General features: G+C 41.8%; 2 long non-coding RNA genes across 2 annotated transcripts; both read right to left on the reverse strand.

Annotated features, from left to right (window-relative positions):
* Positions 1 to 1,793: 1,793 nt before the first annotated feature.
* Positions 1,794 to 8,106, reverse strand: LOC143420395 (uncharacterized). The gene is made up of 3 exons (XR_013100206.1): positions 7,424 to 8,106; positions 3,207 to 3,302; positions 1,794 to 2,891 (listed from the first exon to the last, which is right to left on the reverse strand). It is a non-coding gene; the product is annotated as an uncharacterized LOC143420395 (long non-coding RNA).
* A 43-nt stretch (positions 8,107 to 8,149) lies between these two features.
* Positions 8,150 to 14,462, reverse strand: LOC143420398 (uncharacterized). The gene is made up of 3 exons (XR_013100208.1): positions 13,780 to 14,462; positions 9,563 to 9,658; positions 8,150 to 9,247 (listed from the first exon to the last, which is right to left on the reverse strand). It is a non-coding gene; the product is annotated as an uncharacterized LOC143420398 (long non-coding RNA).
* Positions 14,463 to 14,494: the final 32 nt, after the last annotated feature.

The following is a 14,494-nucleotide window of genomic DNA, read 5'->3' on the forward strand; positions in this document are numbered from 1 at the left end:
ATTAACACATTTACAATGTCAACTGCAGCTTTATCTGCATGATCTTCATCATGTAAATAATTCAGATTGTTGAGGATTCTTTCAACATCCCTTTGAGCTTTCTCCTCAGCTTCTTTAATTGTTCCCATCTCAGAGAGCTTGGATTCAAGACTCTCATCACTTGAACTAAAGGAAGTGGGTAAAGCCCCCCTCATGCACAGGCCGCTCAGCTTACCTTTATATTTCTTCAGACATGAGAAAGCATGAGAAACCATGCATCTGAGGTTTTTTATGTTTGTTATTTTTCTGGTGACATAAATAGAATCCGGGTTTTCTGGGACTAGAACCCAACCCGAGTTGACTTTATTTGAGATCTCCTCCTCAATCATCTGTGTCAGCGCCACAGCGCTTTCACACTCCTCATGGGTGACATGAAGAGCAGCAGCAAAGCTGGTTGAGAGAGAGTCTCCCAATACGGGGCTTATTTTTGTCACGGCTAACCTAAGGTATGTCTGGGATGATGCATCATTTAATTGGTCCTGACCTCCTAGAAGTAACGTTTTTATGGTGCTTGCACTAACTGACTGAATGACATCAGTAATCATATCAGCCAGTGCTACTTGGACATCAGAGTCCCAGATCCCATTTTCTATCAAGCGCCACTGTAATCCAGAGAGCCTATCGAAACACCCGCTGATAGCAGGTGAAAAAGGCTCTGAATTAATGCGGGTAGGGATTCTAATATTGAATAAAGACATTGTCAATGACCTAATTTCGCTACAATTACTTTGGAAATCCGTTTTCAGAAAGCTTTCAGAAAGGGAAGATCGCGGTCTGTACATTTAACGCACGACAACTAAAATGCAAAATGCAAGATTCAGGTCCCGCTGTTTCACCCCTATTTATAGACTCGAGTGGAGGTCACGTGCTGCAAGATCAAAGGCACGTACTGTGACATCAAAGCAGAAAGGAACTGAGCTGTGTGACGTCATGCCGCGAGCGTTCACCTACATGCACGTGCACACGTGAGCGATCACTAATAAATCACAGACGCATCAACGTCGGTGTTGTCAAACTTTCAATCATACCTGCAGCCAGTTCTTTGAAGCTCTCAAATGGGTTGAATGGCGGCTGTTTTCCACCATCATCGCAGAGCATTCCTCCAGCAGGTCCAACGCCTGATTCAACAAAACCCGCGACTCCGGCAGCTGTGCTCCGAAGCAGTTTGCTAATGTGATGCTAACTAGCTAATGTGATGCTAACTAGCTAAAGAATCCTAACAGGTACTTAAAAAACAAAGGGGACGAAGGAGGAGGAGGAGAAGTGGAGACAGCGACCTGACTGACTGGTTCATCTGAGGCTCTCAGTGGTTCCCTGTCTCAGCGAGATTCACAACACTTCTTGCAACAAACTCCCGTAACCATGGTTACAGGAGGACGCTCTGTTTGTGGCAGTCATTATCACAGTATGACTCACAAAGAGACGTTAATAAATATTAATTCATGCAATTTAAACACATTTTTTATTTTACTAATGAGGTGTATAATGGTTTAATATGGCACGACACCCTCGCTGATGTTGATGCCTAGGAATCTGAAGCAGCTGACTCTCCACCTCTGCTACTGCTGCTCTCCTGTAACCCACGATGAGCTCCTTGGTTTTGTTGATGTTAAGCACCAGGTTGTTGTCACGGCACCGTGATGTCACGCCCCTCACCTCTGTCCTGCATGACGTCTCATCTCCATCAGAAATGCATTCAATGAGAAGATTAGACTTTATTGATCGACGGCAGGAAAATTTGTGTGTTACCTCAGCTCAGGTAGAGATAGCAGAAGAAAATCCAAAAATCCAAATAAAATATAAACAACTACAAAATAAATAAGATAATACACTATATACAACAGTAGCATACACAGTATGTGACTATGGATAGAGTGTTGTGGAAATGCAAGAAATACATTTAATTATTCTTACATTACTATTACTATTTAAGCAATAGATATCTAAAAGTATCTATAAGTATAGACATGTACTTGCACACACATCTACACACTAAATATACACATGTATACATATACATACACATATACCTGCACACCAGGTAAATGTCCAGTGACTCATGACAGCGTGATTGAGGAGTTATAGAGTCTAACTGCTGTTGGGATCAATGATCTGTGAAAGCGCTCCTTCCTGCAGTGAGGCTGTTTTGGTCTCTGACAAGGATCTGCTCAGCTCACAGACTCATGCAGAGGATGATGTGGGTTGTTCGTGATGGATGTCAGCTTTACTAGCATTTTTAGCACACGATCAAAGTTTCTGTGGATGCTTGAAAAATCTTGAAGAACGTTGAATTCACTGAAGGTTTTAAAAATAATGCTGTAATCAGTTTCGTTACAGTTGCAGTGTTGTCTTCTGCTACTGTAGGCCACAGCAGCAGCAGACGACAACACAGGTTGAGTAAGTGGGAGTGGGTGTTTTCAGACACAGAAGAACAACTTTAGATTAATCAAATAAAAATGTATTCAGTCAGCTTTCCAAATGTGAATGTTTCAGTTGTCTGTGAGTAGGAACTCAACTCTAATAAACTATAAGTTTAGTTAACTATAAAAATAGTATGCTTGTTTGCAAAACGTGATGTGCTTCTGCATCTTCACAGAGTTTCTCTCAGTTTGTGGTCGAGAGTCCTCCAAATGTAAGCATCGAACCAGAGCTAGAATTTGGCTGCTTAATCTTTATTTCACTTCCTGGATGCTGTTTCTGTTTTCCATCAGGGTCGTTCTCATGCTTTCTATTCTGATGTAAAGTAACTGGAGGAAAGCAGCTCCCCAGAACAACGATTTGTCTCCAGACATTGGCCACCTCCACCATAGCAGATAACCAGGAGTGCTCCAAGGATCAGGAAACACTGGGGACTTGAAAAAAATGCAAAAATTATTTCAGATTAAAGTTAATATAAAACGTCAAACACTGTGTGCTTCCTAGTCAGTGAGATTTAAATTTGATCCCTCTTTGTTTATTGTATGTTGTATGTTTATTATTAAATAAACATGCACAATTAGAAAGAGAAAGACAGAAGAAGAAATTAAGCTCCCCTTTTTCCCCAGAGGAGATCAGAAGTCATTCAGAGCCATACGAGTCTGCAATTAGCTGGGAGCGAGAGCTTGAGCCCTGGAGGTCTGACTGAAAGAGAAACCGCATCGGTTTAACAGACAAATTAAGAGTCTGACCTCTTAACAGTGGACAGGGTGGTGGAGATGTTCTGAGGGTGAGGCGGTCCTGTGTGGTCTGAGCTCTCCACTGCAAACCTCGGACAGGAACAGAAACTGCAAGACAGACATAAACACTTCTTTTACACACACTTTGATGGCCTAACCTCTGTGTTTTTTACATTCATGTGTTTACGTGTGATGTACATGACTATTGTGCATCTGGCTCAGTGTTTGATATTGTAAAGCAAAGTCAATAACAGCAAAAATTTAATATTTTACTTTTTATTTCTGTCGCCCTCCTGCATCAATCCCAGAATCACCCACACCCTTTACCACATTTGCTTACTTTAGAGACTCCAGACACCAGGAAGTGGGAGAAATTTCTCTTATAATAAGATACGGTAATCTTTCTGACAATAGGTGAGATTGCTTTTAAATATGGAAACGGGGATAGTCACAAGAAGTTTGAGAGGCACAACTCAGACAGAAGAGCAGACAGAGAAAAGCCATGTGGATAGGAGCTACTCTCCCGAGCTAAGGTTAGCCACAGAGGGCATGGATGCAGACGAGCCCAGCCTCCTGAACATCCCGAAAGAGCTTCGTGACTTTAGGAAACACAACAACAAACAATATGCACATATTAGACGAGGGTTAAGAAGAGTTGATGCTAGAATGGAAGAAGCAGAGGGGCGATTCGACGAGACTGAGACGGTGCTACAGTTGTTTATTTTATTCATAAACTTCACTATTTCATTAATTATTTCATGGTTTCTTTGCATCTTCATCTGTAGCAGCGGTCTCCAACCTTTTTTGCGCCACGGACCGGTTTATGCCCGACAATATTTTCACGGACCGGCCTTTAAGGTGTCACGGATAAATACAACAAAATAAAACTAGTACCGGTACCGAAAAAAAGAAGATTTATTCATAACACATGTGAAAAGACCCAGGAAAACCGAGTTAACGACCAAAACGATAACAAAATAACGCTGAAAACCGATAAAAACCTTGAAAACCATACATTTCACACCTGAGACTCTACTCTCGCGGCCCGGTACCAAACGACTCACGGACCGGTACTGGTCCGAGGCCCGGGGGTTGGGGACCGCTGATCTGTAGCACTTACACATCGGTGTATGTTCCTTGTGTTTGCTTACATTAAAATACCAGCACTAATGACCAGAGCATACAAATGCAGCTTTTCATATTTGACAATATATTTTGAAAGCACAAGACAAATCACAAACAGTTTTCAATGTAGGTTTGGTTTTTTATTTTGTTTTATTTTTCAGTTCTTGATTTGATGGTGATGTGATGCTATATTACATGTTTTTAAGATTCAGCTGAATTTAATATTTGTAATATAGCATCGAATCACAACCGTCTCCTCAAGTTGCTTTATACTGTAAGATGGAGACCCTACAGTAGCAGCAAGAAAACCCCAAATATTAATAATCCCTTATGAGCAAGCACTTGGCGACAGTGGGGAGGAAAAACTACCTGTAACAGGCAGAAACCTCCGGCAGAACCAGGCTCAGAAGGGACGGCCATCTGCCTCGGCCGGTGGGGGGTGATGGTAACGATAATACGAGGAGACACGATGAAGAATATTTCTCAGTCTAATTAAAGTCGAATGAAATAGTTTTAAAATAAAATATACCTCAGATGTTAACTCTGAGGCCAGACTGCTTTAAGATTTTAAAAGAGGTATTTGAAAAAAATCAAGATGACAATTTAGTCATCAGTACTGCCTTTAAAGCAGCAGCTGAACGGCTTCTTCAAAGCTTTTAACACTGCTGAAAAAACCTGGCAAGTTTGGATTTCTTTGGAGGATTCACGAAGCCACCGAGATTCTTTCTTATGATCTTCCTAATAATGTTGTCAAAAGATGAATCTTCTGACAACATTACATCGAAGAGCTTGTCTGCAGATCCAAACTCCTTGATAAGACCTTCAGCTGTGGCCTTGACTAATTCAACCCTGTTAATTTTAAGAATTTCCAGGTTTTCTGTGCATCTCACTTCAGAAAGTACCAAATCTGTCAGATGGTTGATAGCCAAGTCTAATTTCTTTGGATCCAGAAGATTTCTGGTATTTTTGTGCAAATTTTGTGCGATTCTTGTGGCTAGAAGAGTACTAAATTGATTGGCAATGAGCTTAGCGTGAATTGACACTGATGTTTCTGACAGCTCTTCCTCTGGGTTTTCAGAGGTTGCTGGCTGACTTTGACCCTCTGTGGGGTCAGTGTCAGAGACTGATGCCTGATCACTGCTTGTATTTGAAACCAGGTCCGGGTCTTCTGCACTCACACAAACTGGCTGATTGGTGAGATCAGTAACTGGACTTGACTGTGATGTAAACAGTCTGTCGCTTGTTTCACCAGCATCTGCTCCAATCATAACTTCTTCCTTTGATGGGGTCAGCACTCTTACTATATCTTCCACGGCACCAGAAATTTTGTCATTTATAATAGTTTGGGTTAAAGTTTCATTCTCCAACCAGAAAAGAAGGTTTTGTAAGAACCTTTCCACTGAATCTTCTATGAGCACATAGGCCACATCAGGAGCAGAGGGTACATTACAGTTACCCTGTGAAGTCTTAGAGAAGTCAGACTCTGAGAGACTTTTACCCATTTGCATCGTGGGGGCTGGATATGTTGACTCGACATGGTCGTACACTTTATCTGTCAACACCATTGAAAACATCTTGATTTCCTTACTTGTCAGGTCAAGGTGTCCTGCCGAGAATAATTTACTAAACAGCCTATTCATAAGTGGCATAAATTGACTGAAGTTGAGCGGAGAAGAACTTTTAACTGTGGTTTCTAAGGTTGGTGATTTTCTGGGAACTTCTGAGGGATTCATGTGTTCGCTTTTCCTGGAGTCAGCTCTTTCACTCTCAGGGGAGGTTGCCTGTTGTCTCTGAAAGGTCAAAAATCCTTTGCTTTTCTTCAAATGATCTTTCAGCTCACTGTTCATTTTTTCAAATTCTATTTTAGCAAACCTGAAGAAGTGTTGTTTTACTTCATCTGGTTTTATAATTAGGGCGCATGATGCAAAAAAGTCTTTCACCTTTTTGATCACCAGGTCCACGTCAAAAGCAGGCTTGGGTGAGCTACACTTCTCACTTAATGTGATATCTTCTGCATCAGGATACTGAATGTTTGCAATTAACACATTTACAATGTCAACTGCAGCTTTATCTGCATGATCTTCATCATGTAAATAATTCAGATTGTTGAGGATTCTTTCAACATCCCTTTGAGCTTTCTCCTCAGCTTCTTTAATTGTTCCCATCTCAGAGAGCTTGGATTCAAGACTCTCATCACTTGAACTAAAGGAAGTGGGTAAAGCCCCCCTCATGCACAGGCCGCTCAGCTTACCTTTATATTTCTTCAGACATGAGAAAGCATGAGAAACCATGCATCTGAGGTTTTTTATGTTTGTTATTTTTCTGGTGACATAAATAGAATCCGGGTTTTCTGGGACTAGAACCCAACCCGAGTTGACTTTATTTGAGATCTCCTCCTCAATCATCTGTGTCAGCGCCACAGCGCTTTCACACTCCTCATGGGTGACATGAAGAGCAGCAGCAAAGCTGGTTGAGAGAGAGTCTCCCAATACGGGGCTTATTTTTGTCACGGCTAACCTAAGGTATGTCTGGGATGATGCATCATTTAATTGGTCCTGACCTCCTAGAAGTAACGTTTTTATGGTGCTTGCACTAACTGACTGAATGACATCAGTAATCATATCAGCCAGTGCTACTTGGACATCAGAGTCCCAGATCCCATTTTCTATCAAGCGCCACTGTAATCCAGAGAGCCTATCGAAACACCCGCTGATAGCAGGTGAAAAAGGCTCTGAATTAATGCGGGTAGGGATTCTAATATTGAATAAAGACATTGTCAATGACCTAATTTCGCTACAATTACTTTGGAAATCCGTTTTCAGAAAGCTTTCAGAAAGGGAAGATCGCGGTCTGTACATTTAACGCACGACAACTAAAATGCAAAATGCAAGATTCAGGTCCCGCTGTTTCACCCCTATTTATAGACTCGAGTGGAGGTCACGTGCTGCAAGATCAAAGGCACGTACTGTGACATCAAAGCAGAAAGGAACTGAGCTGTGTGACGTCATGCCGCGAGCGTTCACCTACATGCACGTGCACACGTGAGCGATCACTAATAAATCACAGACGCATCAACGTCGGTGTTGTCAAACTTTCAATCATACCTGCAGCCAGTTCTTTGAAGCTCTCAAATGGGTTGAATGGCGGCTGTTTTCCACCATCATCGCAGAGCATTCCTCCAGCAGGTCCAACGCCTGATTCAACAAAACCCGCGACTCCGGCAGCTGTGCTCCGAAGCAGTTTGCTAATGTGATGCTAACTAGCTAATGTGATGCTAACTAGCTAAAGAATCCTAACAGGTACTTAAAAAACAAAGGGGACGAAGGAGGAGGAGGAGAAGTGGAGACAGCGACCTGACTGACTGGTTCATCTGAGGCTCTCAGTGGTTCCCTGTCTCAGCGAGATTCACAACACTTCTTGCAACAAACTCCCGTAACCATGGTTACAGGAGGACGCTCTGTTTGTGGCAGTCATTATCACAGTATGACTCACAAAGAGACGTTAATAAATATTAATTCATGCAATTTAAACACATTTTTTATTTTACTAATGAGGTGTATAATGGTTTAATATGGCACGACACCCTCGCTGATGTTGATGCCTAGGAATCTGAAGCAGCTGACTCTCCACCTCTGCTACTGCTGCTCTCCTGTAACCCACGATGAGCTCCTTGGTTTTGTTGATGTTAAGCACCAGGTTGTTGTCACGGCACCGTGATGTCACGCCCCTCACCTCTGTCCTGCATGACGTCTCATCTCCATCAGAAATGCATTCAATGAGAAGATTAGACTTTATTGATCGACGGCAGGAAAATTTGTGTGTTACCTCAGCTCAGGTAGAGATAGCAGAAGAAAATCCAAAAATCCAAATAAAATATAAACAACTACAAAATAAATAAGATAATACACTATATACAACAGTAGCATACACAGTATGTGACTATGGATAGAGTGTTGTGGAAATGCAAGAAATACATTTAATTATTCTTACATTACTATTACTATTTAAGCAATAGATATCTAAAAGTATCTATAAGTATAGACATGTACTTGCACACACATCTACACACTAAATATACACATGTATACATATACATACACATATACCTGCACACCAGGTAAATGTCCAGTGACTCATGACAGCGTGATTGAGGAGTTATAGAGTCTAACTGCTGTTGGGATCAATGATCTGTGAAAGCGCTCCTTCCTGCAGTGAGGCTGTTTTGGTCTCTGACAAGGATCTGCTCAGCTCACAGACTCATGCAGAGGATGATGTGGGTTGTTCGTGATGGATGTCAGCTTTACTAGCATTTTTAGCACACGATCAAAGTTTCTGTGGATGCTTGAAAAATCTTGAAGAACGTTGAATTCACTGAAGGTTTTAAAAATAATGCTGTAATCAGTTTCGTTACAGTTGCAGTGTTGTCTTCTGCTACTGTAGGCCACAGCAGCAGCAGACGACAACACAGGTTGAGTAAGTGGGAGTGGGTGTTTTCAGACACAGAAGAACAACTTTAGATTAATCAAATAAAAATGTATTCAGTCAGCTTTCCAAATGTGAATGTTTCAGTTGTCTGTGAGTAGGAACTCAACTCTAATAAACTATAAGTTTAGTTAACTATAAAAATAGTATGCTTGTTTGCAAAACGTGATGTGCTTCTGCATCTTCACAGAGTTTCTCTCAGTTTGTGGTCGAGAGTCCTCCAAATGTAAGCATCGAACCAGAGCTAGAATTTGGCTGCTTAATCTTTATTTCACTTCCTGGATGCTGTTTCTGTTTTCCATCAGGGTCGTTCTCATGCTTTCTATTCTGATGTAAAGTAACTGGAGGAAAGCAGCTCCCCAGAACAACGATTTGTCTCCAGACATTGGCCACCTCCACCATAGCAGATAACCAGGAGTGCTCCAAGGATCAGGAAACACTGGGGACTTGAAAAAAATGCAAAAATTATTTCAGATTAAAGTTAATATAAAACGTCAAACACTGTGTGCTTCCTAGTCAGTGAGATTTAAATTTGATCCCTCTTTGTTTATTGTATGTTGTATGTTTATTATTAAATAAACATGCACAATTAGAAAGAGAAAGACAGAAGAAGAAATTAAGCTCCCCTTTTTCCCCAGAGGAGATCAGAAGTCATTCAGAGCCATACGAGTCTGCAATTAGCTGGGAGCGAGAGCTTGAGCCCTGGAGGTCTGACTGAAAGAGAAACCGCATCGGTTTAACAGACAAATTAAGAGTCTGACCTCTTAACAGTGGACAGGGTGGTGGAGATGTTCTGAGGGTGAGGCGGTCCTGTGTGGTCTGAGCTCTCCACTGCAAACCTCGGACAGGAACAGAAACTGCAAGACAGACATAAACACTTCTTTTACACACACTTTGATGGCCTAACCTCTGTGTTTTTTACATTCATGTGTTTACGTGTGATGTACATGACTATTGTGCATCTGGCTCAGTGTTTGATATTGTAAAGCAAAGTCAATAACAGCAAAAATTTAATATTTTACTTTTTATTTCTGTCGCCCTCCTGCATCAATCCCAGAATCACCCACACCCTTTACCACATTTGCTTACTTTAGAGACTCCAGACACCAGGAAGTGGGAGAAATTTCTCTTATAATAAGATACGGTAATCTTTCTGACAATAGGTGAGATTGCTTTTAAATATGGAAACGGGGATAGTCACAAGAAGTTTGAGAGGCACAACTCAGACAGAAGAGCAGACAGAGAAAAGCCATGTGGATAGGAGCTACTCTCCCGAGCTAAGGTTAGCCACAGAGGGCATGGATGCAGACGAGCCCAGCCTCCTGAACATCCCGAAAGAGCTTCGTGACTTTAGGAAACACAACAACAAACAATATGCACATATTAGACGAGGGTTAAGAAGAGTTGATGCTAGAATGGAAGAAGCAGAGGGGCGATTCGACGAGACTGAGACGGTGCTACAGTTGTTTATTTTATTCATAAACTTCACTATTTCATTAATTATTTCATGGTTTCTTTGCATCTTCATCTGTAGCAGCGGTCTCCAACCTTTTTTGCGCCACGGACCGGTTTATGCCCGACAATATTTTCACGGACCGGCCTTTAAGGTGTCACGGATAAATACAACAAAATAAAACTAGTACCGGTACCGAAAAAAAGAAGATTTATTCATAACACATGTGAAAAGACCCAGGAAAACCGAGTTAACGACCAAAACGATAACAAAATAACGCTGAAAACCGATAAAAACCTTGAAAACCATACATTTCACACCTGAGACTCTACTCTCGCGGCCCGGTACCAAACGACTCACGGACCGGTACTGGTCCGAGGCCCGGGGGTTGGGGACCGCTGATCTGTAGCACTTACACATCGGTGTATGTTCCTTGTGTTTGCTTACATTAAAATACCAGCACTAATGACCAGAGCATACAAATGCAGCTTTTCATATTTGACAATATATTTTGAAAGCACAAGACAAATCACAAACAGTTTTCAATGTAGGTTTGGTTTTTTATTTTGTTTTATTTTTCAGTTCTTGATTTGATGGTGATGTGATGCTATATTACATGTTTCTAAGATTCAGCTGAATTTAATATTTGTAATATAGCATCGAATCACAACCGTCTCCTCAAGTTGCTTTATACTGTAAGATGGAGACCCTACAGTAGCAGCAAGAAAACCCCAAATATTAATAATCCCTTATGAGCAAGCACTTGGCGACAGTGGGGAGGAAAAACTACCTGTAACAGGCAGAAACCTCCGGCAGAACCAGGCTCAGAAGGGACGGCCATCTGCCTCGGCCGGTGGGGGGTGATGGTAACGATAATACGAGGAGACACGATGAAGAATATTTCTCAGTCTAATTAAAGTCGAATGAAATAGTTTTAAAATAAAATATACCTCAGATGTTAACTCTGAGGCCAGACTGCTTTAAGATTTTAAAAGAGGTATTTGAAAAAAATCAAGATGACAATTTAGTCATCAGTACTGCCTTTAAAGCAGCAGCTGAACGGCTTCTTCAAAGCTTTTAACACTGCTGAAAAAACCTGGCAAGTTTGGATTTCTTTGGAGGATTCACGAAGCCACCGAGATTCTTTCTTATGATCTTCCTAATAATGTTGTCAAAAGATGAATCTTCTGACAACATTACATCGAAGAGCTTGTCTGCAGATCCAAACTCCTTGATAAGACCTTCAGCTGTGGCCTTGACTAATTCAACCCTGTTAATTTTAAGAATTTCCAGGTTTTCTGTGCATCTCACTTCAGAAAGTACCAAATCTGTCAGATGGTTGATAGCCAAGTCTAATTTCTTTGGATCCAGAAGATTTCTGGTATTTTTGTGCAAATTTTGTGCGATTCTTGTGGCTAGAAGAGTACTAAATTGATTGGCAATGAGCTTAGCGTGAATTGACACTGATGTTTCTGACAGCTCTTCCTCTGGGTTTTCAGAGGTTGCTGGCTGACTTTGACCCTCTGTGGGGTCAGTGTCAGAGACTGATGCCTGATCACTGCTTGTATTTGAAACCAGGTCCGGGTCTTCTGCACTCACACAAACTGGCTGATTGGTGAGATCAGTAACTGGACTTGACTGTGATGTAAACAGTCTGTCGCTTGTTTCACCAGCATCTGCTCCAATCATAACTTCTTCCTTTGATGGGGTCAGCACTCTTACTATATCTTCCACGGCACCAGAAATTTTGTCATTTATAATAGTTTGGGTTAAAGTTTCATTCTCCAACCAGAAAAGAAGGTTTTGTAAGAACCTTTCCACTGAATCTTCTATGAGCACATAGGCCACATCAGGAGCAGAGGGTACATTACAGTTACCCTGTGAAGTCTTAGAGAAGTCAGACTCTGAGAGACTTTTACCCATTTGCATCGTGGGGGCTGGATATGTTGACTCGACATGGTCGTACACTTTATCTGTCAACACCATTGAAAACATCTTGATTTCCTTACTTGTCAGGTCAAGGTGTCCTGCCGAGAATAATTTACTAAACAGCCTATTCATAAGTGGCATAAATTGACTGAAGTTGAGCGGAGAAGAACTTTTAACTGTGGTTTCTAAGGTTGGTGATTTTCTGGGAACTTCTGAGGGATTCATGTGTTCGCTTTTCCTGGAGTCAGCTCTTTCACTCTCAGGGGAGGTTGCCTGTTGTCTCTGAAAGGTCAAAAATCCTTTGCTTTTCTTCAAATGATCTTTCAGCTCACTGTTCATTTTTTCAAATTCTATTTTAGCAAACCTGAAGAAGTGTTGTTTTACTTCATCTGGTTTTATAATTAGGGCGCATGATGCAAAAAAGTCTTTCACCTTTTTGATCACCAGGTCCACGTCAAAAGCAGGCTTGGGTGAGCTACACTTCTCACTTAATGTGATATCTTCTGCATCAGGATACTGAATGTTTGCAATTAACACATTTACAATGTCAACTGCAGCTTTATCTGCATGATCTTCATCATGTAAATAATTCAGATTGTTGAGGATTCTTTCAACATCCCTTTGAGCTTTCTCCTCAGCTTCTTTAATTGTTCCCATCTCAGAGAGCTTGGATTCAAGACTCTCATCACTTGAACTAAAGGAAGTGGGTAAAGCCCCCCTCATGCACAGGCCGCTCAGCTTACCTTTATATTTCTTCAGACATGAGAAAGCATGAGAAACCATGCATCTGAGGTTTTTTATGTTTGTTATTTTTCTGGTGACATAAATAGAATCCGGGTTTTCTGGGACTAGAACCCAACCCGAGTTGACTTTATTTGAGATCTCCTCCTCAATCATCTGTGTCAGCGCCACAGCGCTTTCACACTCCTCATGGGTGACATGAAGAGCAGCAGCAAAGCTGGTTGAGAGAGAGTCTCCCAATACGGGGCTTATTTTTGTCACGGCTAACCTAAGGTATGTCTGGGATGATGCATCATTTAATTGGTCCTGACCTCCTAGAAGTAACGTTTTTATGGTGCTTGCACTAACTGACTGAATGACATCAGTAATCATATCAGCCAGTGCTACTTGGACATCAGAGTCCCAGATCCCATTTTCTATCAAGCGCCACTGTAATCCAGAGAGCCTATCGAAACACCCGCTGATAGCAGGTGAAATCGCCTCTGAAGTAATGCGGGTAGGGATTCTAATATTGAATAAAGACATTGTCAATGACCTAATTTCGCTACAATTACTTTGGAAATCCGTTTTCAGAAAGCTTTCAGAAAGGGAAGATCGCGGTCTGTACATTTAACGCACGACAACTAAAATGCAAAATGCAAGATTCAGGTCCCGCTGTTTCACCCCTATTTATAGACTCGAGTGGAGGTCACGTGCTGCAAGATCAAAGGCACGTACTGTGACATCAAAGCAGAAAGGAACTGAGCTGTGTGACGTCATGCCGCGAGCGTTCACCTACATGCACGTGCACACGTGAGCGATCACTAATAAATCACAGACGCATCAACGTCGGTGTTGTCAAACTTTCAATCATACCTGCAGCCAGTTCTTTGAAGCTCTCAAATGGGTTGAATGGCGGCTGTTTTCCACCATCATCGCAGAGCATTCCTCCAGCAGGTCCAACGCCTGATTCAACAAAACCCGCGACTCCGGCAGCTGTGCTCCGAAGCAGTTTGCTAATGTGATGCTAACTAGCTAATGTGATGCTAACTAGCTAAAGAATCCTAACAGGTACTTAAAAAACAAAGGGGACGAAGGAGGAGGAGGAGAAGTGGAGACAGCGACCTGACTGACTGGTTCATCTGAGGCTCTCAGTGGTTCCCTGTCTCAGCGAGATTCACAACACTTCTTGCAACAAACTCCCGTAACCATGGTTACAGGAGGACGCTCTGTTTGTGGCAGTCATTATCACAGTATGACTCACAAAGAGACGTTAATAAATATTAATTCATGCAATTTAAACACATTTTTTATTTTACTAATGAGGTGTATAATGGTTTAATATGGCACGACACCCTCGCTGATGTTGATGCCTAGGAATCTGAAGCAGCTGACTCTCCACCTCTGCTACTGCTGCTCTCCTGTAACCCACGATGAGCTCCTTGGTTTTGTTGATGTTAAGCACCAGGTTGTTGTCACGGCACCGTGATGTCACGCCCCTCACCTCTGTCCTGCATGACGTCTCATCTCCATCAGAAATGCATTCAATGAGAAGATTAGACTTTATTGATCGACGGCAGGAAAATTTGTG

Source organism: Maylandia zebra, linkage group LG9 (assembly GCF_041146795.1).
Source record: "Maylandia zebra isolate NMK-2024a linkage group LG9, Mzebra_GT3a, whole genome shotgun sequence".
NCBI classification, from domain to species: domain Eukaryota; kingdom Metazoa; phylum Chordata; class Actinopteri; order Cichliformes; family Cichlidae; genus Maylandia; species Maylandia zebra.